At 41.2% G+C, this 27,580-nt stretch overlaps 1 long non-coding RNA gene and 1 pseudogene across 1 annotated transcript; both read left to right on the forward strand.

Moving 5' to 3' along the window:
* LOC139309257 (zinc finger protein 208-like) overlaps positions 1–18,432 on the forward strand; it is a 41,402-nt pseudogene extending 22,970 nt beyond the window's left edge.
* Positions 18,433–20,474: 2,042 nt separating this feature from the next.
* LOC139311682 (uncharacterized) lies at positions 20,475–24,749 on the forward strand. Its single transcript, XR_011599951.1, has 3 exons — positions 20,475–20,551; positions 20,911–21,057; positions 22,627–24,749. It is a non-coding gene; the product is annotated as an uncharacterized lncRNA (long non-coding RNA).
* The last annotated feature ends 2,831 nt before the right edge of the window (positions 24,750–27,580 follow it).

The following is a 27,580-nucleotide window of genomic DNA, read 5'->3' on the forward strand; positions in this document are numbered from 1 at the left end:
AAACACCTGGCCCAGATGGTCTCCCGGGGGAAATATATACAAAATTTGAGGAAGAAATACAATTAGAATTGTTAGAAATATTCAATGAGGTCTTAGTGGGCACAAGAATCCCAGACTCTTGGAAGGAAACTTATATTACACTCATATTGAAAGAAGGTGCTGACCCGAAACAAATTGCAAATTATAGGCCTATTTCGTTACTAAATTCCGACTACAAATTATTTACAAGTATAATTGCGGAAAGACTAAAAAAAAATCTAAATGGCTGGATTCATAACGATCAGAAGGGATTTCTCCCAGGGAGGCAAATGAGAGACAATTTGAGGACCGTAATAAATGTCATAGAATACTATGAGCAGCACCCAGAAAAACAGCTGGCGTTAGTGTTTTTGGACGCCCAAAAGGCGTTTGATAACCTCAACTGGAAATTTATGATTAATCAAATAGACTTAATGGGATTTGGAACAAATTTTAGGAAGATGATCGAAAACATATATCGTAAACAGAAGGCGAGCATTCTAATAAACGGGGACAAGACGAGGACATTTTGGATACAAAAGGGAGTTAGGCAGGGATGCCCCTTGTCCCCCCTACTCTTTATAATGGCACTGGAAATTTTACTTAGAAAGATTAGAGATAACAAAGAAATTAAAGGACTTCGAATTAAGAAAGAAACATTTAAAACACAAGCTTTTGCGAATGACGTGGCCCTAATAATAGAAGATCCCTTGAAATCGGGTCCCAAATTACTCCAGGAAGCACAACAGTACGGAGAAGTTGCCGGCTTTAAACTCAACAAAACAAAAACTAAAATGTTAGTAAGAAACATGACAGAGACAAATAAGAAAGAGTTAGAAAAATCCTTAGATCTCCAGATTGTAAAGAAAATAAAGTATTTGGGAATATGGATCACTACAAGATATTCCTCTTTGAAAGAGGATAATTACAGCCCATTACTACAAAAAATAAAGCAGGACATAGACAGATGGAAGAAGTTAAAATTATCCCTCACAGGTAAGATTGCAGCAATTAAAATGAATATTCTCCCTAAAATTATATTTTTATTTCAAACTATACCAGTGAATCTTGACAAAAAATACTTTCTGGATTTGGAAAAAAAGATACGAGACTTCCTATGGGAAGGGAAAAAGGCGAGGATTGCATATAAGACACTACAAGGGAGAAGAAACATGGGTGGATTTGGATTACCTGATTGGGAAGTATACCAAAAGGCGGCCAAACTAGTATGGGTGAAAGAGTGGGTCACATTACAAAACAAGAGATTATTGACGTTAGAAGGCCATGACCTACACGCAGGCTGGCACGCTTATTTATGGGACTCAAAGAACAAAAAAGAATCGTATTTTTATAAACACAAATTAAGGGAAACTCTCATTCAAACATGGGAGGAAATTAGGAAACGATTTTATGGGAAAGTACCATATTGGCTCTCAATCATGGAGGCCCTGACCGCCTCAAATAAAAGGGATATTCTAAAATTTGGCACGTATAAAGACATATTAGACGACAATGGAATTCTTAAGTCTCGGGAAATATTAGGAAACTTAGGCTTTAGTTTAGATTGGTGGAGCTATCTACAGATAAGCTCAAGATATCAAAAAGATAGGGATCAATTTGGTATAGAGAGGAAATATAACAATTTGGACAAAATTATACTGGGGGCTGAAAAAAAAATGTTAGCGAAATTTTACAATCTGTTACTAGGCGAGGACAGGGCAGAAGGAATAGCCAGAAATCAATTAAATATTTGGGAAAAGAACATTGGTTATAAATTAAACTTCAATGATTGGGAGGAGGCCTGGAATAGAAACTACAATTTGACTAAATCAGCAACCTATAGGGAGAATCACTATAAAATTTTCCATAAATGGTATCTAGAGCCAGCTAGATTAACAAAAATATTTCCCAATGCCTCAGCAACATGTTGGAAGTGTGGAAAGGAGGTTGGCACCTTCTTTCATAAGTCCAGAGTGTGTCCTCCCGTGTGAGTAGGGCCATGAATTAGTTGTGTCAGGTCCAAGGCCGTCATGGAAGCCATGAACTCCCGGGCCACCTCAGACGCCTCACCGGCTGACGGCAGGTTGAAATCCCCCATGACCACCAGTCTGGGGGTATCAACCGCCACTCCGGCAATAACGTTGAGAAGCTCGGGCAGGGCTGCTGTCACGTGGCAGGGAGCCAGGTACGTGATCAGCAGGCCCATCTGCATCCCATGGCCCCACTTCACCAGGAGAGACTCACATCCGGCTATCTGTGGTACACTGGTCTCCCTCGGATCAAGACTTTCCTTAATGACAACCGCCACCCCCCCCACCCCTGCCTTGGGCCCTCGGCTGATGAAATTATATGTATCTTATATGTAACTTAATATGTATATAATATATTATATAATATAATATATATAATATATAACATATGTATATTATATGTATCTTAATTCCGGCTGTCCACCGCCCTGAGTCCTTTGGGAGAAGGGCGGTATATAAATTTAATTAATAATAATAATAATAATAATAATAATAATAATAATAATAATAATAATAATATTGCCCCCAACAATCTGGGTCCTCATTTTACCCACCTCGGAAGGATGGAAAGCTGAGTCAACCTTGAGCCGGTGAGATTCGATCTGCTGATATGCTAAACTAGCAGTCAGCTAAAGTAGGTATAGTACTGCACTCTAACTACTGTGCCACCTCAGCTCAATATGGATTTTAATATGGGTTTAATACTTTGTAAACCGCCTTGAGTCGCCATGTGCGAATAGGCGGCATATAAATTGTCTAAAATAAATGAATTAAATATTTTGTTATTTATTTTGAAATTATTTATTCCTTACAGAGAAACAAAGAATGAAATTTTCTGGTTTTTATGGCGGCGATCAAACAATGGCTGAACCTCTAAATCAAGTAAGAAAAGGAAAAGTTATTAGACTTGTATTCTCGCCTTCAGGAAGTGAAGTGGGTGTACAGAGTTCTCTCTCCTACTATCCCCCCCCCCTTTGTTTGGACTGGGTTATTTTTGTGTCCTTCCGCAACATAGAGAGCAGAATAGCAGGTTGAAGTTGCTGTCAGCCAGCATAGCTTCCTCTGGTTGTCTTGTTCTGCTAGGTGCTCCTCCAACTTTGCCTTTATAAGAAGCACTTCTGTTAAAGTCCTTCGAGAATTAGAAATAAACGTATCACAGTGGCAGGAATTGCTAGACCACCTTTCTTTTTGTAATTTATCAACCTCCTAAGGTACAGATTAACAGAGTTGGAAGGCACCTTGTAGGTCATCTAGTCCAACCTCCCTACACCATTTCTTACGTTTTGGCAGTCTAGTCTCTTCTTGAAAGCTCCCAGTGATGAAGCTCCCATGAAACTTCTGTTCCATTGATTGATTGCTTTTTTTTTTTAAAGTTTTTTATTTTTATTTCTTATACACACAATGTAAATGTACATTCTCTTATACATAATTGGTCATACATATACATATTTTTCTTAAAGAAAGCATAAAAATAAGGCATTTTAATTACATTCGGGGTTGCTCTTCTACTTTGTTTTCCCTAATTTCACAACATACCTTCTCCTCCTTTCTTTCCCTTCCCTCCCTCCTTTCCTCTTCTACTTTCTCCCTCCTCCTCTTCTTCCTCTTTCCTCTTTTCCCTTGTTTTCCCCCACTCCTCCCCTCTTTTCCCCCTTTCTCACCTTCTCTCCTACTCCTGTCCCCGGTCCAATCTGTCATTTTTATCCTCATAATTGTACATTTATACTATAATCTTCTTTCTTTTCCCCCCTCCCATCCCCCTTTTCCATTTACTCTGGTGTCATCTGGGTTTCTATTTCTTTTTGTCCTCTCCCTCATTTAACTTTCTATTTAAATCACTTATCTATCATCTTTCAGTCATATTTCTTTTCTAACCATACATAAAACCCTCCCCACGTCTTTAAATAGACCGATTCCCCTTTGTCTTTTATTCTTAGAATTAATCTATTCATTTCCGTACCGTCTAAAAACTTTTTTATTACTTCATCTTCGGATGGGATTTTTTCTGTTTTCCAATTTTGCACAAATACAATTCTTGCTACTTTTATTATGTGTATAATTAAATACACATCTTCTTTGCTGTATCTCTCTGGCAGAATACCCAATTAGCCTTGGTAGCACAGTGGTTTAAGGCACCCTGTTATTAAGCTGGTTATTAAGACCAGCTGCCTGCAATTACTGCAGGGTTCGAATCTCGCCAAGGCTCAAGGTTGACTCAGCCTTCCATCCTTTCTAAGGTAGGTAAATTGAGGACCCAGTTGTGGGGGCAATAAGCTGACTTTGTATAAATATACAAAAGGATGAAGGCTATTGCTGAGCACATTGTAAGCCGCCCTGAGTCTCCGGAGAAGGGCAGCATATAAATCAAATAAAAAAAAAAAAATTAAAAAAAACCCTCTGGTTTTAATTCTATAGATTTATGTAACATTTCCTCCAACCCTCTGGACCAATAATTTTTTGCTTCTGTATATAACCACCACATATGATAATAATATGATCCCGGCAAATGCCAACATTTCCAACACTTGGCTGATTTATCCTTAAACATTTTTGCTCATCTTTCTGGTGGCATATGCCATCTATCAAAAATTTTATATAAATGTTCTTTATATGCAGTTGCCATTGTCAATTTATAATTCCTTTCCCATATTTGTTACTATTTCTCTAATTCTATTGCATAACCAAAGTTTTTCGCCCGTGTTATCATTGTCTTTTTTATTTCTTCATCTTCTAGCCTAATTTGCAACAAGTAATTATACAATCTTTTAATCATTTTTCATCCTTTCCAGTCATTATCTGATCCAACTCTGATTCCCCCAAATTGAAACCCTTGTCAGCCGGAAGCTTCAATGCTGCCACCTCCTCATGTGTGGGAAAGTAGGAGGGTGGACTTAGGAGAGGGAAATCAGTAGACATAACAGCGTTCTTCCCATTGGTCAAGGTCAGGGCAGTCCAGCATCTGGAGGAGGAGTGGTCAGGGCTGGGCCGAGGTGAAACTGACGGTGATTGGAGCATGTGACCTATTGGGGAGAAGGGGTTGGTTTTGGGAGCTTTGTATTATCGAAGGAAAGCCCGGGCTTTTCAGTTTCGGGATTTCCCAGATGTGCCAGTTTACCTATTGCTAGTAAAGAGAAGTTTGGAAAATGCCTGCTTCTACGACTTTACTGGGAGTTGGGGGTTTTCTGGAATGCTGACATTATCCTGAAACGCCCTAAAACTTAACAGCACCCCATAAGGGGGTTGTCAGGGGTACTGAGCCCTAACATCGACCTAAAACCCCGGGTGATGCAAAGACTCAGTGAAGATGGAGGAGAAAGGAGAAGGAGGGAGGCCTGCCAGGGCCCCAGATGCTCGAGGAATTGCCGGTCCCTTGCATGCTCTTTCTGAAGAAATGGGACAAGCCATGGAGGCTGCAGAGGAAGCCCTTCGACTTGGGACTTGGCCCGTGGCATCAGATTCCTCGGAGAGTCTTCAGCGGATGGAAGAGGGGAGCTTCGCTCCCCCTTCCCAACCCCTGGAGGTGAGCTGCAGGCTAGCGAAATCAACATTCGCCCTCCCTGATCTGGGACATGGAGGGGGGATTCATAGGACGCAGTCTCCCCCCCTTTCCATCCGGAGGCCAAACAACAGGATTAGCGCAACATTCCAATCCTGCAGCAGTGGGGCATCAGACTCAGCCGGCATACGAAAGGCAAAACCCTCCCTTTTGGGCCTCTCGCCAGCCTGCGTTAGCATTACCTCCTGCAGAGAGCATACCACCCGGGTGGGTTTTCTTTCCCGGCCAGGAATGGATCCAATGCCAGGGATATCCCGCCCCGCCTGTTCTAAGCTTCCAGGGATCCCCCTGGCCCCCCTCCTATGGCCAAACGATCCTGCCACCGCAGGGGGGGACTAATCCGACAACCGGCTAGACTGCTCTCCCCCTCCAGCCCAGCAAACTTTACACCAGCCTGTTGGAATGCAACAACCAGGAGCAGCCCCGCAGCAAGTTCTCCCCCAACCAGCCGCAGCCACTGCCCCTCCCCCATCTGCGAGGCCAGGACCACCCCGCTTCAGAGCAACCTTTGACAGGACACCAGCCAAGCTAGCTTATTTCCTCAGCAAGGTCTGGGCTCACATGGATCAATATCGTGAGCAATACAAATCAGAACAAGACTTCTCTCAGATGGAATGAATGAGGGGGAGGCTTCTGAATGGACAGCCCAGCTGCATAATGAGGGTGCTGCTGAACTAAATGATGCCGATGGGTTTATCACACTGCTCTTGTCCCGATTTGAGGACCCTGACCGCGTAAATGAAAACGAAGCCACGCTAAAGCTCATGAAGCAAGGTAATCGGCCTATAAAAGACTTTGTATGGGACTTTAGATGAGTCGCAAGGAATCTAGGCCATTGGCCTGACCGCATACTCCTGCATTACTTTAAAGAAGCTATTGACCCAGAAGTCAGAAAAGCCTGTGGGATCCGGGGAGTTCCTGAACGTCTCCATGACTGGTATATCATGTCCATTGCTCTAGACAGAGAAGTCCACCCCCGCAGCCAAACCCCAGCACAGCAGCCGCCTCGAAACACGTTATCTACAAACCCCACTTCAAAAGCTACAAATCTCACCCACCCCCCTCAAATGGGGGGGCAATTAATTTTAATTTAATTTAATATTTAAATTTATATACCACCCTTCTCCCGAAGGACTCCGGGCGGTGAACAGCCAGAAGTAAAAAACATCAAATACAAAATTTAAAAACAATTTAAAAATAAATTAAACAATTTGGCCCGACAGTTAAAATCCTCCATTAAAAATTGAAATTAAAATACACAATTGGAGAGATTAGGCCAGCCTGACTTGATGAAATAAAAAGATTTTGAGGGCCTGACGGAAAGTATGTGAGTCCAGAATTGTCCGTATCTCTGGGGGGAGCTCGTTCCAGAGGGCAGGTGCTCCCACAGAGAAAGCTCTCCCCTTGGGGGCCGCCAGTCAGCATTGTTTGGCCGACGGCACCTGGAGGAGCCCCTCTCTGTGGCAGCGTACTGGCCGGTGGGAGGCTCTCGGTGGCAGAAGGCGGTCCCATAAATATCCAGGCCCTAAGCCATGGAGCACTCTAAAGGTGGTCACCACCACCTTGAATCGCACCCGGAAGACCACCAGGAGCCAGTGCAGCTCACGCAGGAGAGGTGTTACATGGGAGCGCCATGACGCTCCCATAATCAACCGCGCGGCCGCATTGGAGCCTCCGGGTGCTCTTCAAGGGGAGCCCCATGTAGAGAGCATTGCAGTAGTCCAGGCGGGAAGTGACGAGGGCATGAGTGACCGTGCGTAAGGAGTCCCAATCCAGAAAGGGACGCAACTGGCGAATCAGGCGAACCTGTTAAAAAGCCCCCCTGGCCACGGCCATCACATGCTCTTTTAAAGACAGCCGTGCATCCAGGAGGACACCCAAGTTGCGAGCCCTCTCTGTGGTGGCCAACGATTCGCTCCCAATAATCAGAGATGGCACCAACTGATTATATCAGGATGCTGAAAGCCACAGCCACTCAGTCTTGGATGGGTTGAGCTTGAGCCTGTTTCTCCCCATCCATACGACCTCCAGACACTGGGACATCACGTCAAGGGCATCATTGGGGTGGTCCGGGGTGGAGATGTACAGCTGGGTGTCATCAGCGTACTGATGGTACTTCACCCCGAAACCATGGATGATCTCACCCAGTGGCTTCACATAAATGTTGAACAGAAGGGGCGAGAGGACCGACCCCTGCAACACCCCACATACAAGGTGCCTCGTGCTCGACCTCTGCCCCCCCCCGTCAACACAAACTGCGACTGGTCAGAGAGGAAGGAGGAGAACCACCGCAACACGGAGCCCCCCACCCCTAACCCCTCCAACCGGCGCAGAATGATAACATGGTCGATGGTATCAAAAGCTGCTGAGAGATCTAACAGGACTAGGACAGAGGAACAACCCCTGTCCCGAGCCCTCCAGAGATCATCAACCAATGCGACCAATGCCGTGTCCGTGCTGTGCCTAGGCCTGAAGCCCGACTGGAATGGATCCAGATAGACTGCTTCATCCAGGTACTGGGAAAACTGTCATGCCACCACACTCTCAACAACCTTCGCCAGAAAGCAAAGGTTGGAGATTGGATAATAAGTTGCTAAAACAGCTGGATCCAGGGAGGTTTTCTTGAAACCGATGCTGATTGGAGCATGTGACCTATTGGGGAGAAAGGGGTTGGTTTTGGGAGCTTTGTATTATTGAAGGAAAGCCCGGGCTTTTCAGTTTCGGGATTTCCCAGATGTGCCAGTTTACCTATTGTTAGTAAAGAGAACTTTGGAAAATGCCTGCTTCTGCATCTTTACTGGGAGTTGGGGGTTTTCTAGAATGCTGACAACCCTATTGTTTCAAATCTTTATTATATCTTGATTGTATCTGCAGCCATGTATACCAATCAGTCTCAGTCCCTTGTTTTTCTAAATCTTGTTTCTGTTTTAGTTCTCCCTTCTCTGTTAAAATGTCCTTGTATCTTACAATATTGTCCATATTAATTAAATTTGGATGTATCAATACTTCAGCTGCCCCCAGAGATACGAAGAATCCAAGACCTCGGTGCCTTCAGCCGTGCCCTTAAGACCAGCTAGACTTTTGGTGGCGCAATATTGGAAGAAGGAAGATTTGCCTACTATTGAAGAATGGACATTAAAAGTAGCGAACCTGGAAGAAATGGCGAAGATTTCAGCATATTTGAAAGATCATTCGCAAGAAAGATATATATCGGAATGGAGAAGATGGATTGATTATATTCAAAACAAATATCGGACTAAAAAGTATCAAATAGCTTATGAATGAATAGAAAAATTAAGAGTATTTATATTTAATTAGTGTAGAGCTATAAAAGGAGAGTTAAAGTGTGAAGGGGGGGAATCCTTAGTTAATTAGCTTAGTTTAGCATATGATTGTTAATTGTTATACCCTGCATTTTGTTCTGGGAAATTCAGGAGGGTGTGGGGGGGTAAGGAGGGAGGGGGGGATGGGGAAATACTTGTAAATTTTTTTTTTCTTTTTGTAAAACTCTTTAATAAAAAAAAAAGACCTTTCTTTTTCAGCAAGCCGGGGTGGCTTAACACATTTTTAAATGTTTTTAATAGGTTTGTTATTGTTTTTTTTAAACTATGGGGCCAAACACATATATATCTTTTTAACTGTATTTTAATGTTTGTATTTATCTTTTTAATTTGGCTGTGCACCGCCCTGAGTCCTTTGGGAGAAGGGCGGTATATAAATCTGATAATAAATAAATAAATAAATAAATAAATAAATAAATAAATAAATAAATAAATATTGTTGAAAGGCACATTGGTATTTCCATATAATGTTTTTCTTTTACTCTCTCCCATACTGCTAACAAGCCATTCCTTAAACAATGTCTCTGGAAGTATCCATGTAAATTTAGTCCATTTATATTCAAAGATATTATTTTAATTTCTTCTTCCATTTCTTATTTATTTACTTGTTTTGTCGATCTAGTCATTCTTATCTCCCTTTGTTCTTTAACTCTTTGGCTCTTGCTCCTTATCACTCTCTCTTCTTGTTCTCTCGTTATCTCTCTTGGCTGTTCTTTCTTCTTCTGTCGTCCATCCCCTTTTTCATCTCTCAATCTTTCTTCCTCTTGAAAATCTATGTACTGATTATAAAATAACTCTGCTTTCTCTGTTGAGTCTAATCTGTATCTTTGCTCTTGCCAATTCACCAATATTCCTTCTGGAATCAACAATCTAAAATTTATTCCTCTCTTTATCAAACATTTTGTGAGAAATTGATATTCTTTTTCTCAGGTCTGTCACTCTTCTTGAAATTTGTTTCAGTGCCACTACTTCTCTCCCTTTGTGCTTTATCGTCGTGTTTCTCATCAATTGCAATATCTCTGTTCTCAGTCTTTTCCTGATAAATCTGACGTGAATTTCTCTAGGCAGATTATTTCTCATTATGTATCTTGTGTGCACTCTATATCTCGTTGATCCCATTTAATATCCTTTCCTTGTTTTCTTCCATTGCTTCTGCTAATATCTCCGCAATTTTCTCTGCTAAATTTCCTCCCTTTTCTTCTTCAATATTTTGGAATCTTAAATAATAATCAGCTTTATCCATTTTGAGAATTATAATTGCATTTTTCCTGATTTTTATGAGTAATTGTAAGTCTATAATCTATTTCTTCCTCTTTTTTCTTCGTTCCTTCTGTTTTTCCTTCCACTTGCTGTAATCGTTGTTCATTTTTCCCTATCATCTCTTTAACTTCTTTCAGTTTTCCTTCTATTTTTTCCATTCTCCCATCTACTTTGTCTAAATCTTGTCTTCAGGTATTCATAGCATATTTTTTAATTCTGTGTTGATTTTCTCTTGCTGGGGTGTAGGTTCTTTTGTCTTTTGCCCTGTGGTAGCAGGCACTGTTGATATTAATGGTGATGATAGATGTTGTGTTATTTTCTTCATCTTGTTTTTTCAAGTCTTACTGCCCAATTTATAATCCAAGTAATCGACTTCTTCAAATTCAAATTTCCCAATCAGACTCTTCAGGTTCTTGATACCCTAATCCAGGGGTGGGCAAATGTGGCCCATCTTGGCTGTCTCAGGAATTCTGGGAGTTGAAGTCCACCGGTTGTAAAAAGGCCACATTTGCCCACCCCTGCCCTAATCCACATAGGTTTAATCCAAATCCATAAAAAAGAAAAAGGTAGAAAGGCTGTGTCAAAAAAAACCCCAAAACAACCAACACCCCAAAAAAACAAAAATCGAAAAAAAGAGAAAAGAACAAACAAGATCAGAACAAAAATAAAAGTTCACTGATAAAAAATTTAAAGCCAAAGTGTTTACTCAAAATATCCAACCAAGCAGTAAAAAGATTTTAAAAAGTATATACTATAATCTCCCAGAAAGAATTAAAAAATAGAAAAAAACATGCCAATCCTAAAAATTTTAAATCCAGGAAGAAGAAACTTCTACAAAAAAGGAGAAAAAAAGAACAAAAAGAAAACACAGAAAAAAAAATAATATTCCAAAATACCACTATTCCAAAATCTTCCAAAATTTATAGATCCATCAAGCGAAAGGAAAAAACTGACAGCTTTTGTTCTTTCTTTTTTTCCTTTTCCTCTATATCTTTCCCCTTCTGTTACAAAATCACAAGACCGCTTCTTATGGGAATCTTCTTGCCAGTTTCCAAAACATTGTCCAAGGTCATTCCACTCTCATCTTCTCCTTTATAAAATATATATCTTTAATTTTCTCTGTCAGCACTAGATGGCACTGTAATTCACTCAAAATAGTCTTTAAAAATATCAATATACTTTTCTTCTTTCAGCTTTGAGCTCCCAGCTACAAAACTCAAATTTTCAAAATACAATTCATTAACCAGAGAAGCCTCTTCTCCCAATCTACTTTCAATTCATTTAGTTACTTTTTCAGCTTTCATTAATTAGTCTTCATTAATGGCTTCCACTTCTTCACCGCGATTCCGGAACTGGGAAGGTAGCCTTATTCCGCTCACTCCCTCTTTGCCAGTTTTCTTAAGATAGATGGATTTTAAAAGTTCAGGAGAAAAATATGTAAAAGGAATCTTGTTTCCATGACCTCACTCTCTCACCCAGATGATCACCTCGTTCTTCTTCCTTTTCTTGCTTATGGCCACCCTGGCTTTTGACAGTCCTATGGCTGCCTTCCCTCACTGCTAGGTCAGTGGCTGCTTGCCGGCACTTCAGGGAACTTGCGATTTCCCTGTCCATGCCAGCCTGTGTCTCCGTTCTTCGCTGTCTCTACAGGACAGCTATGATTCCTGGGGATCCCCAAAAGTGGCTGGGATATCAGCGTTTTCTCGGAGCCCCAGAATACACACTGTACCACTGCGATGCTGGCCACACACACCCTGGTTGATTGCTTTCACTGTCAGAAAATGTCTCCTTATTTCCAGCTTGAATATCTCCTTGTTCAGTTTCCATCCATTATTCCATGTCTGGCCTTCAGGTGATTTGGAAAACAGCTTGACTCGCTCCTCTCTGTGGCAGCCCCTCAAATATTGGGACACTGCTATTGTGTCTCCCCTAGTCCATCGCTTCACTAGACTAGCCATGCCCAGTTCCTGCAACTGTTCAGTCCCCTAATCATCTTGGTTGCTCTTCTTTGCACTCTTTCTAGAGTCTCAAGATCTTTTTTACATCATGGCAACTTCATGTGATCTTGATTCTATCCCTCTCTTAATGCAGCCTATGATTCTGTTGATAGTTTTTTGGCTCACGTTAAGTGATTGTCCACTAGGACTCCAAGATCCCTGTTCCACTAAAGGATCTTAGTAACAAATGCGAAATGTGATAAGAGAATTTATAAAAGGAAGGTTGACGAATAATCTTTAAAACGGGAGTTAAAGAGTGTGAGGGAGTTTTGAATCTTGTAGTAACTTAGTTTATTTTAGCTTATGTTTGTTAAATGTGCTCTGGGAAGTCGGGGGGGGAGTGGGGAGTGGGGATTGAAGGATGGTTGAGGATAAAATTGTTGTTGAAAAACTTTTTTACTAAAATAAAAAGATAGATAAATGTATTAATAGAAAAGTAAGAAATTTGGGGGGAATGTTACAATAAATGAAATGATAAAATTAAGATATGATAAATACTGGCGGAATAACAAGAAGATACAAAAGATGTACTCAGATGATATACAAACAAATAATATACAATTCTTAATCAATCATACAGTGTATCATCTGAGTACGATACACTGTATGATTGATTAAGAATTGTATATTATTTGTTTGTTTATAAAAAATAAAAACTTTTTTAATAAAAAAAAATCCCTGTTCCACTTACTACTTTTGAGCCAGGCATCACCTATTCTATGGCAGTGCATTTGGTTTTTCTTTCCTAAATGTAGCACATTACATTTCTCACCATTGAAGTTCATTTTGTTAGAAGTGCCAATCTGTCAATCCTTCTATATCTTGAACCTATTTTGTGCAGTGTTGGTATTCCTGCCAATTTGGTCTTGTCTGCAAATTTGATGAGTTTCCCTTCAACCGCCTTGTCTAAATCATTGATGATGATGAACAGATCTTGCAAATCGTCCTGTTCTGTTCTTTTTTCCGTGTTCAGGAGAGTCTTGTGTCCTTCGAGGAGGTGGCTGTGTATTTCTCTGAGGAGGAATGGTCTCAGCTGGATCCTGACCAACAAGCGCTGCATTCGGAAGTCATGCTTGAAAACTATAGGAACGTGGTCTCTCTCGGTAAGAGTTTTCTTGTTCCTAATCAGAGAGATCAAGAAGACAGATTATAGTTAGTTTTTTATTAAAAAATCACTAATCAGATATTGTTTCCTGGGAGGGAAAAGGAAAGTATCTTGCTTTCTCGTACCCCAAGGAAGGAAAGAGTCAGTGTCTCTTTGCTCAGAAATGTTTTTGGAGCATTCCTTATCTATATTTTTCCATTTCTATTTGAACTTATCTGTGGAGGCTGAGAAGAATGGGGTGTGCTTTTATGTGTCCTCTGGAGATCATGTGACAATGTGTTGTCATTTGTCCTCGGAAACCTCCCCAAATTGTGTGAAAACAGAATGTTCACGCTCAGGCCATGGAAGAGCATTCTCCCAATCCAATTCAAGAACAAAGGCCTCATGAAATATGACTCAGAGCATCCTAGGATACAGTTGATCCCTGAGTTACGACAGTACACTAAGAAACTGTTTCAAGTTACGACCTAGCCGTCTCCCAAGTACTTAAGACTCAGTCCTGAAATTACAAATGTTACAGCATCACAGCCGTCATTCACACTTACAAATGACAGCAGAGGCATTGCAACAACAGTCATCCTATCTATACCCCCACCCCACCCTGCTCGGACTTACATTACGAGGATGTTACATTACTTTAGGCCTCTGTTCTCTGCTAACCAACGCCTGCACAAGATCCAGGAAAAAATGCTTTGGAAACACAGGGAAGGCTTCTTTGTTTTCAAAGATTTTTGCCCTGGATCTCGTGCAATCCTCAGTTTGTAGGAACACACTTCTGGTTTTTTGTGATCTTGCAATAAAGTAGTTTAGGCCTCTGTTCTCTGCAATCGGAAGACTGTACCAGATCCAACCAAAAAGCCCTTGCAAGCTGATGAGACTTTGGGGCAGCAAAATAGCCATTCTTGAAGCCTCCCAACCTTTCCAGTCTCAGGACGATGAGCGTTTACAAGCCAATGGGAGGCTTCAGGGAAGGGACTTAGTTCCAAAGTCTCATTGCTGGGATCAAGGAACGGGCCGAGCGGGAGTCCTGTCTACCAGACAGATGCCGTGCAGTAGCTGCTCCAAGGTACACCGGGGAAGAAGGAGCTTTTTTCAAAATGGTTTCAGTTCTCACAGGTCTCTGCTGATATTAACCCAGCCCAATAAATCTTAAGTTTTCTCCTCTTTCCTCCTTGGGTGTTTCCCCTGATTATTCCTTGACTCAAAACAGACTTTGATTGAGATTTGCACATATATAGATAATTGTAAAAAAAGAGATGTTTTCTAGATATTTTCAAAGCTTTCAGGACTCATGAATATAGAAATCATCCTGTGTATATCACACCACTGTAAGAATGCAAACATAAAACATAAAAGAATTTTGGAAAAATTCAGAAGGAAATTCACTTGACTTTGTACGGTTTGATCTTTTTCTCTAACCTTGTTATTATTTTCATTTCTCTTTTGTTTTGAAGGTAATAATGGTCAGGAGAATCAAGATTTTTGTGAATTGTTCCAAGTGATCAATGCTAAAGATGGAACGGAGAACTTTGGAATTCGAATGGAACAAAAAACCCATGATAGAAACCAGTCAAATGATTGGAATCAGGAAAGCTCATCTTCCACCGATGCTCCGATACAAGACTTTCTTGCCCAACACGAGAAAATAAGGAAAAAATATATTGGGGAAAGAGTGAAGCCAATCAAAGCTAAATTACTTACAAGGATTCACATTAAGGACAAGCTATACAAATGCAGAGAGTCTGCTAACAGGTTCGGAAGACGTAGTAATCTTATTTCCCCTAAAAGGATCAACGCAGGGGAAAAGCCATATAAATGCATGGAGTGTGAAAAGACCTTTGCTCACAGATGTGTCCTAAGAGCACATGAAAGGCTCCACACTGGGGAGAAACTGTATCAATGCATGGAATGTGGAAAGACCTTTACTTCTAGTAATGGACTTACTATTCACAAAATGATCCACACAGGGAAGAAACCATACAAATGCATGGAATGTGGAAAGGCCTTTGCTCAAAGAGGTCATCTTATTTCCCATAAGAGGATCCACACAGGGGAGAAACCGTATAAATGCATGGAAAGTGGAAAGACATTTGCTCAAAGAGATCCTCTTATTTCCCATAAGAGGATCCACACAGGAGAAAAGCCATTTGAATGCATGGAGTGTGGAAAGACCTTTGCTCAGAACAGTGTCCTAAGAGTACACGAAAGGCTGCACACTGGGGAGAAACTGTATCAATGCATGGAATGTGGAAAGACCTTTGCTTCTAGTAATGGACTTACTATTCACAAAATGATCCACACAGGGGAGAAACCATATAAATGCATGGAATGTGGAAAGGCCTTTGCTCAAAGAGGTCATCTTATTCGCCATAAGAGGATCCACACAGGGGAGAAGCCGTATAAATGCATGGAGTGTGAAAAGACCTTTACAAATAGTAATGGACTTAATCTTCACAAAATGATCCACACAGGGGAGAAACCGTATAAATGCTTGGAGTGTGGAAAAACCTTTGCTCAAAGGGGTAGTCTTATTTCCCATAAGAGGATCCACACAGGGGAGAAGCCGTATAAATGCATGGAATGTGGAAAGACCTTTGCTCAAAGAGGTCATCTTATTCGCCATAAGATGATCCACACAGGGGAGAAGCCGTATAAATGCATGGAGTGTGGAAAGACCTTTACTCGTAGCAGTGAACTTACTATGCACAAAAAGTTCCACACAGGGGAGAAGCCGTATAAATGCATGGAGTGTGGAAAGACCTTTGTTCAGAGCAGTGTCCTAAGAGTACACAAAAGGCTCCACACAGGAGAGAGACCGTATAAATGCATGGAGTGTGGAAAGACCTTTGCTCAAAGAAATAATCTTATTTACCATATGAAGATCCATACAGGGGAAAAGCCATATAAATGCATGGAGTGTGGAAAGACCTTTGCTCAGAGCAGTGTTCTAAGAGTACATGAAAGGCTCCACACAGGGGAGAAACCATATGAATGCATGGAATGTGGAAAGACCTTTGCTTATAGTAATGGACTTACTATTCACAAAATGACCCATACAGGGAAAAAGCCATTTAAATGCATGGAGTGTGGAAAGACTTTTGCTCAGTGCAGTTACTTAAGAATACACAAAAGGATCCACACAGGGGAGAAACCATATAAATGTATGGAATGTGGCAAGGCCTTTGCTCAAAGAGGTCATCTTGTTCGCCATAAGAGAATCCACACAGGGGAGAAGCCGTTTAAATGCATGGAGTGTGGAAAGACCTTTGCTTATAGTAATGGACTTACTATTCACAAAATGATCCACACAGGGGAGAAACCATATAAATGCTTGGAGTGTGGAAAGATGTTTGCTCAAAGAGTTAATCTTATTTCCCATAAGAGGACCCACACAGGGGAGAAGCCGTATAAATGCATGGAGTGTGGAAAGATGTTTGCTCAAAGAAGTAATCTTATTTCCCATAAGAGGATCCACACGGGAGAAGCTGTATAAATGCATGGAGTGTGGGAAAACCTTTGTTTATAGTAATGGACTTACTATCCACAAAATGATCCACACAGGGGAAAAGCCATTTAAATGCATGGAATGTGGAAAGGCCTTTGCTCGAAGAGGTAGTCTTATTCACCATAAGACAATCCACACAGGGGAGAACCATATAAATGAATGGAGTGTGGAAAGGGCTTTGCTCAGAAAGTTAGTCTTACTTCTCATAAAAGAATCCACGCTCAGGAGAAACTGCATAGCAATAGTAATTCCACTTAGACTTATATACCACTCCACATTGCTTTACAGCACTCTTTGAGCAGTTTACAAAGTCAGCATATGGTCTCCAGCAATCTGGGTCCTCATTTTACCCACCTCAGAAGGATGAAAGCTGAATCAACCGTGACCCTGTCAGAATCAAACTTCTGGCTGTGGGCAATTAGCCTATAGTACTGTATTCTATCCACTGATCCACCACGTCTCTATAGATTTATATCTGTATGCATATTGTGCTTTCCTGATCCAAAGGAGACAAGGTAGAATCCAGCAAAATGAAATTGAATGTGGAGAAAAGTAAGCTTTTACACCTGGGCAGGAAAAACAGATTACCTGAAACCTGGCTTGAAAATAGTAACTGTGAAGGGTCCTTGGAGTTGGAATGGATGATCAGTTAAGTATGAATCCTCTGTGTGCGGCAGCAGCCAAAAAAGCGAATACAATCCTTGGTTGTATAAACAGAGGCATAGAATCAAAATCACATGAAGTATTACTATCGCTCCATAAAGCCTTAGTAAGGCCACACCCGGAATACTGCATCCCGTTTGGGTCATCATGTTACAAAAAAGATGTTGAAACTTTGGAAAAAGTGCAAAGAAGAGCAGCTAAGTTGATTAAAGGCCAGAAGACTAAAAGAAGAATGGTTATAGGAACTGGGCATGGTTAGTCTAGTGAAGAGAAGGACCAGGGGGGACAGGATAGCAGTGTTCCAATATTTGAGGGGCTGCCACAGAGAGGAGGGGGTCAAACTATTTTTCAAGGCACCTGAAGGCCAGAAAAGGAATAATGGATGGAAACCTATCAAGGAGCGATTCTACCTAGAAATAAAGACAAATTTTCTGACAGAAAAATCAACCAATGGAAGAGCTTGCCTTCAGAGGTTGTGGGCGGTTCATTGCTGGTGGCTTTGAAGAAGAGATTGTACTGTCATTTGTCAGAAACGGTGTAGGGTCTCCTGCTTGGGTGGGCAATTGCACGAGATGAACGACAAGGTCCGTTCCAAGTCTGTTAACGTAATATCTAATTTTTTCCCCAAACCACCAGAGGGCAAGATAAGGAACAAATGGATGGAAACTAATCAAGGAGAGAAGCAACTTGGAACTTTCTTACAGTGAGGATAATTCACCAGTGGAACAGCTTGCCTTCAGATAGCGTGGGTGCTTCTTCACTGGACATTTTTAAGAAGAGACTGGACAGTCACTTTCTGAAATGATATAGGATCTCCTGCTTGGGCGGGGGGTTGGACTAGAAGAGCCCCAAGTTCCCTTCCTTCTCTATTCTGATTTTGATTTGGAATCCTCAATCCATTCTGGTGCTTTTTTGCTAAGTAGGAGGTTTTAAAAGAAAGATGAGTATCAGTGGAGATTAAGGTTATTGTTTGCCCTCAAAGTGATGTGTGGATGCCAATATTTAAGTGGTACATTTCAAGTAACTCCCTCTGATGAGTATTGCCACTAGAGCAGAGTTGCAGGAAGAAATGCAATTAGTCCTGAATCCCGTACTATTGTTTCAGCTTTTCTTCCTTTGCTTACTATTATCACAGTCTGCCTTTCCACCGTTTCACTTTATGCAAGTAATAACAGAGAAAGAAAACCATAAGGAAAAGGGGGTTATAGTGATGCTGAATTAGAAAATGCAACTCATAGGCTCTTTCTCCTTATTTTGTGGTGGTCTTTCCTTGCCTTCCCTGGTGTTGCCCATCTCTGGATTCATACAATCTTATCAATACCTTTTTTAAAGTGAGGTCTCCAGAACTGGACTCAGTATTCCAAATGGAGTCTCACTAAAGCCCTATGTAGAGGGATAGGAGCTCCTTTTTGCTGATGGTGATACATCTGGTGATGCATCTCAAAATTTTGTTTGCCTTCGCAGCTGCCTGGCCACACTGCTTACTTATGTTGCAGTTATCGTTGTTTCAGTGCCATGGCAACTACTTTCACAGAGTTGTGTAAAAGAAGGGAAGAGAAAGCAGTGGGGCTATGTGGATGCATATTAAGTTCCCATAGGGAGGCAGCCTGCTGGCCAACCCAGGCAGTCCCTGATTTACAATAATTTATCAAGTATCCATTTGAAGTTCCAATGGCAATAAATGATGGCTCTGACCTCCTCCCTCCCTCCCAAATTAGGCCTACTCCAGGATATCAGAATGAAAACCATTCTGGTGTGCTAACATTGCAAAGGATCAATCAAGAAGGAAGATCTTTGGAAAGCAATGAGGTCCAAAATATCATGAAAATAAGAACTACAAAAAATTACTTCAGTCCTTCCTGATGAAACACACAGAAATGCAAATGGGAACTTTCTCTGGGATGTCCAGATACCAAAAATAATCCAGCCTGCCAAGAAAGGAGAAAATGTGTAGCTCACGGTTGAAATGAGGGGTCCTTGGTGGTCTCTGAGCTTGATTGTGTTGTTGCAGACCTTTCATTAGCCAAACGAGGGAAGATCCTCAGTGCACCAACCAATCAGAGGGCACCAAGGACCCCTCAATCCAACTTGCATCCACTATGTCAAATTAATATCTCTGTCAACCAGGATGAATGCAGAAGCAAGGAACCTTTTTTGGTCAAAGATCTCTTAGGATGTGATGGAATAATGACAATTGTCTTTCAAACAAGGGGCCGGAATGAACAAATGCACAGGCAAAAGATGTTTTTCAACCATTAGGATTTCGCTTTTCCTCATCATAGTTTAGCTTTCTATTCCTTTTTCAGGATCTTCCTTTTCTTTCATCAGAAGAGATCGGAGGGATCCCTGCCCTTTCTTCTCCCCCATTTGCTAAGAGGCTGAGTGAATAGTTTGGGAAGGGCAGCTGCATGTATTGAATTAAAGAAATAAATTAAAATCATTTCCCGGATGGTGGCCTTCCTGCCTGTGTCCCATTTGCCTCCCCTTCAGGCGGGAGTTCCCAACAACCGCAAGACACAAGCTGTCTTTCCCACAGAGACTCCTGGTCCTCCTCTTCTGACCGCCCGGCTGTTTCTGACAGGATTTGGACCCTTTGGAGGCCTCCCACAATCTCTGCGGAGCCTTCAGGGCGGCTGTTCTTGAGGGAAGCGACTTTAAATCCTCCAGAGAGATTTTTCTCCATCTCCACAGACGGTTCCTGGACAGCAAAGAGAGGAAAATGGAGAAAGAAATTGAGAGGGTCTTTTCCTCCTACTCCCAAGCCCATCATCCCTGCCCTCTCCCTTTCCCTCAGACGCGCTCCTCTTTCCCGCCCTTTCTACAATCCTGGCACTTTGCCCCTCATCCACCAGGGGGCTGCCCTCTGCTAAAAGAAGGTAACGTCATGCGCTTCCCCATTGGTCCGCCGGATGGCAAACGTCACAGCTGCCTTTCCTGAGGAGGCCGGGGAGGTAATGACATCACAAACACTTGCCGCTCTAGGCCTCCGCACTCGCTCTCCTTAACCCCCGGGGCTCCACAGGAGGCGGAGAGGCTGCGGGAGCGTCTGGCGGGGGGAGATCCAGACGTTCCCCGGGTGAGTTGGGGGCTCTTCCCGGGCAAAGGGAGGCGGAGGAGGGAGAGACCGACGCCCAGCCTTCCTCCAGCTTCCACCCCGGGTCCCATGCTCCCCAGCCGCCCGAGTGGGAGGAGGGGAGGGTCGGCCTTGCGGAGGCCCAGCAGGAGCGGAGAGAAGCCGGGCGAGGAGGAGGCAGGATTCGCACCAGGCTCCCTGTCTCCGGAGGGGGAGAGAAGCGGGGCGGCCTCTCCAGCTGCCTCCTTCCCGGCCCTGCTCGGGGGCACCTCAGTCCTGCGCTGGGGAGGTTGGGGGAAGGTCGCTCAGTGGCTGAATTCCACTTTCTAATTCTTAATATTTATTTTTTCTTCCCATCTCAGATACAGAAACTGGAAGCCATTTGAAATCCTTGGAAACCAACATTTTCCATTCCTGTTTTATTTAGAGTTTGGTGCAATTAAAGAAGCCAGTTGTGGTTTCCTTAACAAAGAGTGATTGAAGGGATATGAATCATTACTGGACTTTTTGTGAGAAACTGAAATCAAAAGTTGATGATTAGATATGGGATTATGAAAATAATGTAGACAAATGTTAATTTCAGAGTAAGAGTTTGATATATTTTTACTTATATCTGCACCAAAGAAAGTTGGAAGTCCTTTTTTTCCCGGTTTTCCTTTTTTTCCTTTCTTTCTTACACTTTCACTCTTTCTTTCCTGAGCCTTTTTTTTTTCAAATCTTTTTTGTTTATTCCTTAGCTTTGTATTTTTTTGATGTATGAAGGATCAAATACTCAGCCATTGTAATTCTACATTCTTTATTTACAGAAATCATACCAAAGTTTAGAATGAAATCCACTGGGAACCCTCTAACTAAAAAGTGTTTATCGAGAGAAGATAATATTTGTAGCTCAGGGTTGAACTGTGGGGTCCTTGGTGCTCTCTGAGCTTGATGGTTTTTTTAAAAAGTTGTTTATTATTTTTTTAAAATCATGAACATAAAACACATTTTTTCAAAACAAAGCTTTTGATCCAGTCACAAATTAATACAAATCACTAACAAATCTTAATTTTCAATTAACACAACTTAATATTTTACTCAGTTATTTCCCTCAAAGCTGTCTATTTAACTATGCCATTATCTGCAAAAACCCGTTACTTAAATCTTAAATCCTAACCAATTATCATTCTTTTTCATTTGCTTTGATGGATATATTTTAAAAGTATAAATCATACAATTATTATAAACATTCATAAAATATTTAATTCCAACATAATCATTTTATTTTTACTATTGAGCTCAACATTTATAATCTTTATTTCTGTTATTAAACCTAACATTCATTTCATTTTAACTATTAATCTCAACATACGCCTCCTTATTTTGGCTATCCCACCTCATTTTATCTTAGCTATAAAACCCAGGATCTTTATCTTTGTTAAACCAATCATTTTTATTTCTTGACTGTTAAACAGTTCTTGTATCTAGTTGTTCTGGTGTGCAGTGCTCTATAGCGTCATTTTGAGGGTAGGAGTTGAAGTTTTTGTCCAGGATGTGAGGGGTCTAAATATTTTCACAACCCTCTTTTGACTCAGTATACAGGTCCTCAATGGAAGGCAGGTTGGTAGCCATTGTTTTTTCTGCAGTTTTCTCTGAAGTCTGTGTCTGTCTTGGGGGCAGATCAAGGGGGGGGGAGGTCATGGCTGCCCCGGAGGAGAGTATGGACTTCTTTTTGCCCCCTTTGGATCCTACCTAGAGTGGGAGTGTCACTCCCCCAATCACATGGGGTCACTGTCGTGCCCACCCCTCCCGAAAGCTTCTGCCTTTTGAGCCCTTCCTGGCAAAGAGGCAGCCGACGTTTTCTGACCCACCATAAATAGCAGAAATACCTGTGCGGCTTCCCCCACCCCGCATTTTGGGGGCAGAGAGGAGTCCTGTTTGCCTTTTGTAATGCAAGCCTTCCCTCTCCTCCCATTCTGGAAATGAGGGGGGAGATGGAGGGCTCCCCCACATCCCCTCCTTCCTGGGGATGATGCTGTGTTTCTTCTAGGGAGGGGGAAGCAACATGGGTGGTCTGAAACTCATTATTCCCCCCCCAGTAGATGGATGCAAAGGGACGGCAGGGGAACATGGGGCCACGGCCTTCCCCCGCCCCTTGCTAGGATTCCAAAGACTGGATGAGGCCTTTGCAAGACTTCCTTGAAAGTTCCAGCATGAGGTCCCCCCCCCAGAAGAACCCCACCCACTCACTAGGCAGTGCTCGTGCCTTGCATAAGATCTGAGTCAACCAGGATGAATGCAGAAGCGGGAAACCTTTTTCAATCAAAGACCTCTTATGATGTGATGGAATAATGACAGATGTCAATGTAGAGTGTGTGCGATAAGCTTCAGGGTGAACATCTTGTAAGATGAAACAAATGCATAGGGAAAAAATATTTTTCAAGTATTAGCACCATCTTCTTGTCTTTTTATGGTGTGTCATAATGTTAAAGTAACCTAAAATTAAGTAACTAAATTAAGTACATGGTAAACATGCATAAAATTTTCTTTGTTGCATTAAAACTTACTAACCCACTAAAGTGTATGGATGACCTTGGGGGGGCATATTTCAGCTGCTGGTTGGTTGGTTGAAGCTGTTTTTTCAAATATCCTTATTAAATATTTTATGTCAAACTGGAGAAAAAAAGAAATAGATACAGAAAGGAAAATCAGACGTTACTTCCATTTTTTGAAATGGATTTTTGACCACTTTTCCATACTTTTAGATTTTGTTTTGCTCACTGTAGCTAACCTCTGTATGTCATTGTTGACTCCAAATCTGGTTGAATGTTTTCTTAGAAATGGCGCCTTCACCTTTTCTTGGTTTGCTTTTCCTTTTTCCTTTTCTTTCTCTCTTTTCATTCATGGTCTAATAATATATCCCTGCCTTAAATTCTCCAAGGGGCTTAAGCTTCCTTTGTTGTGAAATGGAAGGACTAAAAAACATTCCCAGGTCAGTCAGAGACAGCTTTATTGCGCAAGGTTCAGAGCCAGATTTGTATCTGAAGCTTTGAACAAAGAAAGAACTCTGATACAATGGTTTTTATACAGTTCTAAGACAAAGGATTCAGTGAGATCATACATTTTCCATATATGGTTAATCATGAGATCATACATCCGATTTTCCTTCTATGGTTACATACACTGGATAATAAGTTAATCTAATTACTTAAAGCATTAATCTTAGTTTAAAAAATTATCTTAGCCGCACAACTTTTCTTAAGTGCTCGGAGTTGCTAATGGGAGAGTTACTACTGTCCTTGGGTAAATTTATTGGATTAAGTAACTCTTTCTAACACCTTAAGAACAGCCGCCCTGAAGGGTCCGCGGAGATTGTGGGAGGCCTCAAAAGGGTCCAAATCCTGTCAGAAACAGCTGGGCGGTCAGAAGAGGAGGACCAGGAGGCTCTCTGGGAAAGACAGCTTGTGTCTTGTGGTTGTTGGGAACTCCCGCCTGAAGGGGAGGCAGATGGGACACAGGCAGGAAGGCCACAATCAAGAAAATGATTTTATTTCTTTTTTTATTTCTCTAATTCAATACATGCAGCTGCCCTTCCCAAACTATTCGCTCAGCCTCTCAGCAAAGGGGGGAGGAGAAAGGAAAGGGACCCCTCCGGTCTCTTCTGATGAAAGAAAAGGAAGATCCTGAAAAAGGAATAGAAAGCTAAACTATGATGAAGAAATTTTTACATAGGGATTGAGTAGGGAATTCACCTCAAGAAATGTGACTAGGAAGGTTAAGACCTTTGGAGAATCATTCCAAACAATTACAGACAGTGAGTCGAACGGTAAATATTCTCTTGTGCATAAATCCATTTCTAAAATACCAATTTATAACAGAAATTTTTATCTTTTATAGAAAAAAAAAAGCTTCAGATATTTTGTCTTTACATCAACCCCCTATTTCATACTTCAATTCCATGATTTATTATCTATCCATTGATAAAACAAATCCCTTATCAAATAATATCGTTTATCTTCCTGTTTTCTAATTTCAAATGTCAATTTACTCATTTCAGCACATTGCATAATTTTCTTAATAACCTCATCAGTAGGTAATTTCTCTCTTAATTTTTAGCAAATACAATTCTAGTCGTTGTTAAAACATTCACAATTAAATATTGCAATTCTCTGCTGTATGTTTCTGGTAAAATCCCCAATAAAAAATCTCTGTTTAAAGTCAATATGTTTCTTTGTCATTTTTTCCAACCACGTGTGTATCTTAGTCCAATATCTTTTAGCTTCTACACATGTCCACCACATATGGTAATATGATCCTGGAGTCTGATGACACTTCCAACATTTCTCCGATTTATTCTTGAACATTCTGGCTATCCTCGTCGGGTAGGTGTCGCCTGTAAAACATCTTATACAAATTCTCCTTATAAGCTGTAGACATTGTCATTTTATAATTCTGAGACCACAATTTTTGCCATTTCTCTAAATCAATACCATGACCAAAATTTCCCCCCATGCTATCATTGACTCTTTAACTTGTTCTTCTTCCAATTTTACCTCTAACAAGTATCCATATATTTTTTTAATCACATAGTCATCAGAACCCATTAAAATCTTATCTAAATTAGTCATAAACCTTCTTGTTTAAGATCTTCATATCTAGAACGTATTTGCAAGTAAGAAAACCAATCCATTTTGAAACCTTGTTTTTCTAATTCTTGCCTCGGTTTAAGTTCACCCTTTTCATCCATTAATTCACTATATCTAACAATTTCTTCCCTTCTGAATACTACTGAATATGAAAATGCTTCAATTGTAGGTACCCGGACTGGAATTTTCAGATAATGTTGTTTTTTAATCTTCTCCCAATTCAATAACAGAGCCTCACGTATGTGCTGTCTTCTAAAACACCCCTGTATTTTTGTTCCTTTATACCATAAAAAAGCATGCCACCCCATCAACAAATCATGCCCTTCTAGATTCAATAATCCAATATTTCTTCAAGTTATCCATTCTTTAATCGACATCAGGCTTGATGCTTGATAATAAAGTTCCCAATTAGGTAAACCAAAGCCTCCCCGTATTCTAGCATCTTGTAACAACTTCAATTTTATCCTCGCCTCCTTTCCCTGCCAAATATATTTTAACACCATTTTATTCAAATCTTTGAAAAAATCGTTCCCCAATCTAACTGGAATTGTCTGGAACAGATATAAAATTCTAGGCAAAATATTCATCTTAATAGTTGATATCCTATCAATCAAGGAAAGCTGCAAATTTTCCCCTTTCGGCAGGTCTGTCGCCATCTGTTGCTTAAGTTTATTATAGTTACTCCAAGCCCCTTGGAGAATTGAATGCAGGGATATATCATTGGACCATAAATGAAAAGAGAAAAAGAAAAGCAAATGCAAAACAAGAAAAGTTGAAGACTCCATTGAGAATTTGATGCATCTTTAGCAAGTAATTACATGACTAGTTACTTATTTTTAAGTTACTTAATGTTACGACATACCATAAAAAAACAAAAATATGGCCCTAATGCTTGAAAAATACCTTTTGCTCACGCATGTTTCAGCTTCTCTTCATTCTGGCCTCTTGCTTGAAAGGCACATTGTTCACCCTAAAGCTTTCTGCATGCAGTCATTATTCCATCACATACTTAGAGATTTTGACCTAAAAGGGTTCCTTGCTTCTGCATTCATCCTGGTTGACACAGTGATTAATTTGACACAGTGGATGGAAGTTGGATTGAGGGGTCCTTGGTGCCCTCTGAGGTTGGTTGGTGCACTGAGGATCTTCCCTCGTTTGGCTAATGAAAGGTCTGCAACAACACAATCAAGCTCAGAGACCACCAAGGACCCCTCATTTCAATCGAGAGTGAAACATTTTCTCCTTTGATGGCAGGCTGGATTATTTTTGGTCATCCCAGAGAAAGTTCCCATTCGCATTTCTGTGTGTTTCATCAGGAAGGACTGAAGTAATTTTTTTAAGTAGTTCTTAATTTCACCTTATTTTGGTCCCCATTGATTTCCAAAGATCTTCCTTCTTGATTGATCCTTTGCAATGTTAGCACACCAGAGTGGTTTTCATTCTCATATCCTGGAGTAGGCCTAATTTGGGAGGGAGGGAGGAGGTCAGAGCCATTTATTGCCATTGGAACTTCAAATGGTTACTTAATAAATTATTGTAAATCAGGGACTGCCTGGGTTGGCCAGCAGGCTGCCTACCTATGGGAACTTAATATGCGTCCACATATCCCTACCACTGCTTTCTCTTCCCTTCTTTTACACAACTCTGTGAAAGTAGTTGCCATGGCACTGAAACAAGGATAACTGCAACGTAAGTAAGCAGTGTGGCCAGGCAGCTGGGAAGGCAAACAAAATTCTGAGATGCATCACCAGATGTATCACCCTCAGCAAAAAGGAGCTCCTATCCCTCTACGTAGGGCTTTAGTGAGACTCCATTTGGAATACTGAGTCCAGTTCTGGAGACTTCACTTTAAAAAAGGTATTGATAAGATTTTCTGAGTCCAGAGATGGGCAACATGAGGGAAGGCAAGGAAAGATCACCACAAAATTAGTACAAAGAGCCTATGAGTTGCATTTTCTAATTCAGCATCACTATAACCCCCTTTTCCTTATGGTTTTCTTTCTCTGTTATTACTTGCATAACGTGAAATGGTGGAAAGGCACGACTGTGATAATAGTAAGCAAAGGAAGAAAAGCTGAAACAATAGTAAGGGATTCAGGACTAATTGCATTTCTGCCTGCAACTCTGCTCTAGTGGATATACTCCACCGACCAGTACGCTCTCATAGAGAGGGGCTCCTCCGGGTGCCGTTGGCCAAATAATGTCGACTGTCAGCCCCTAGCGGGAGAGCCTTCTCTGTGGGGGCACCTACGATCTAGAACAAGCTCCCCCCAGAGATACGGAGGATCCCGGATCTGCGCACCGTCCGTCGCGTGCTCAAGACTTTCTTATTTAAGCAAGCCAGCCTGGCCTAAATCTTCTCCCCTTTTTAAATGTAAATTTTAATTTGTTTTTAAAATATTGGGTA

The sequence above is a fragment of the Pituophis catenifer genome, unplaced genomic scaffold (assembly GCF_029215685.1).
Source record: "Pituophis catenifer annectens isolate HBS135680 unplaced genomic scaffold, rPitCat1.0.hap2 SCAF_2, whole genome shotgun sequence".
Classification (NCBI taxonomy): domain Eukaryota; kingdom Metazoa; phylum Chordata; class Lepidosauria; order Squamata; family Colubridae; genus Pituophis; species Pituophis catenifer.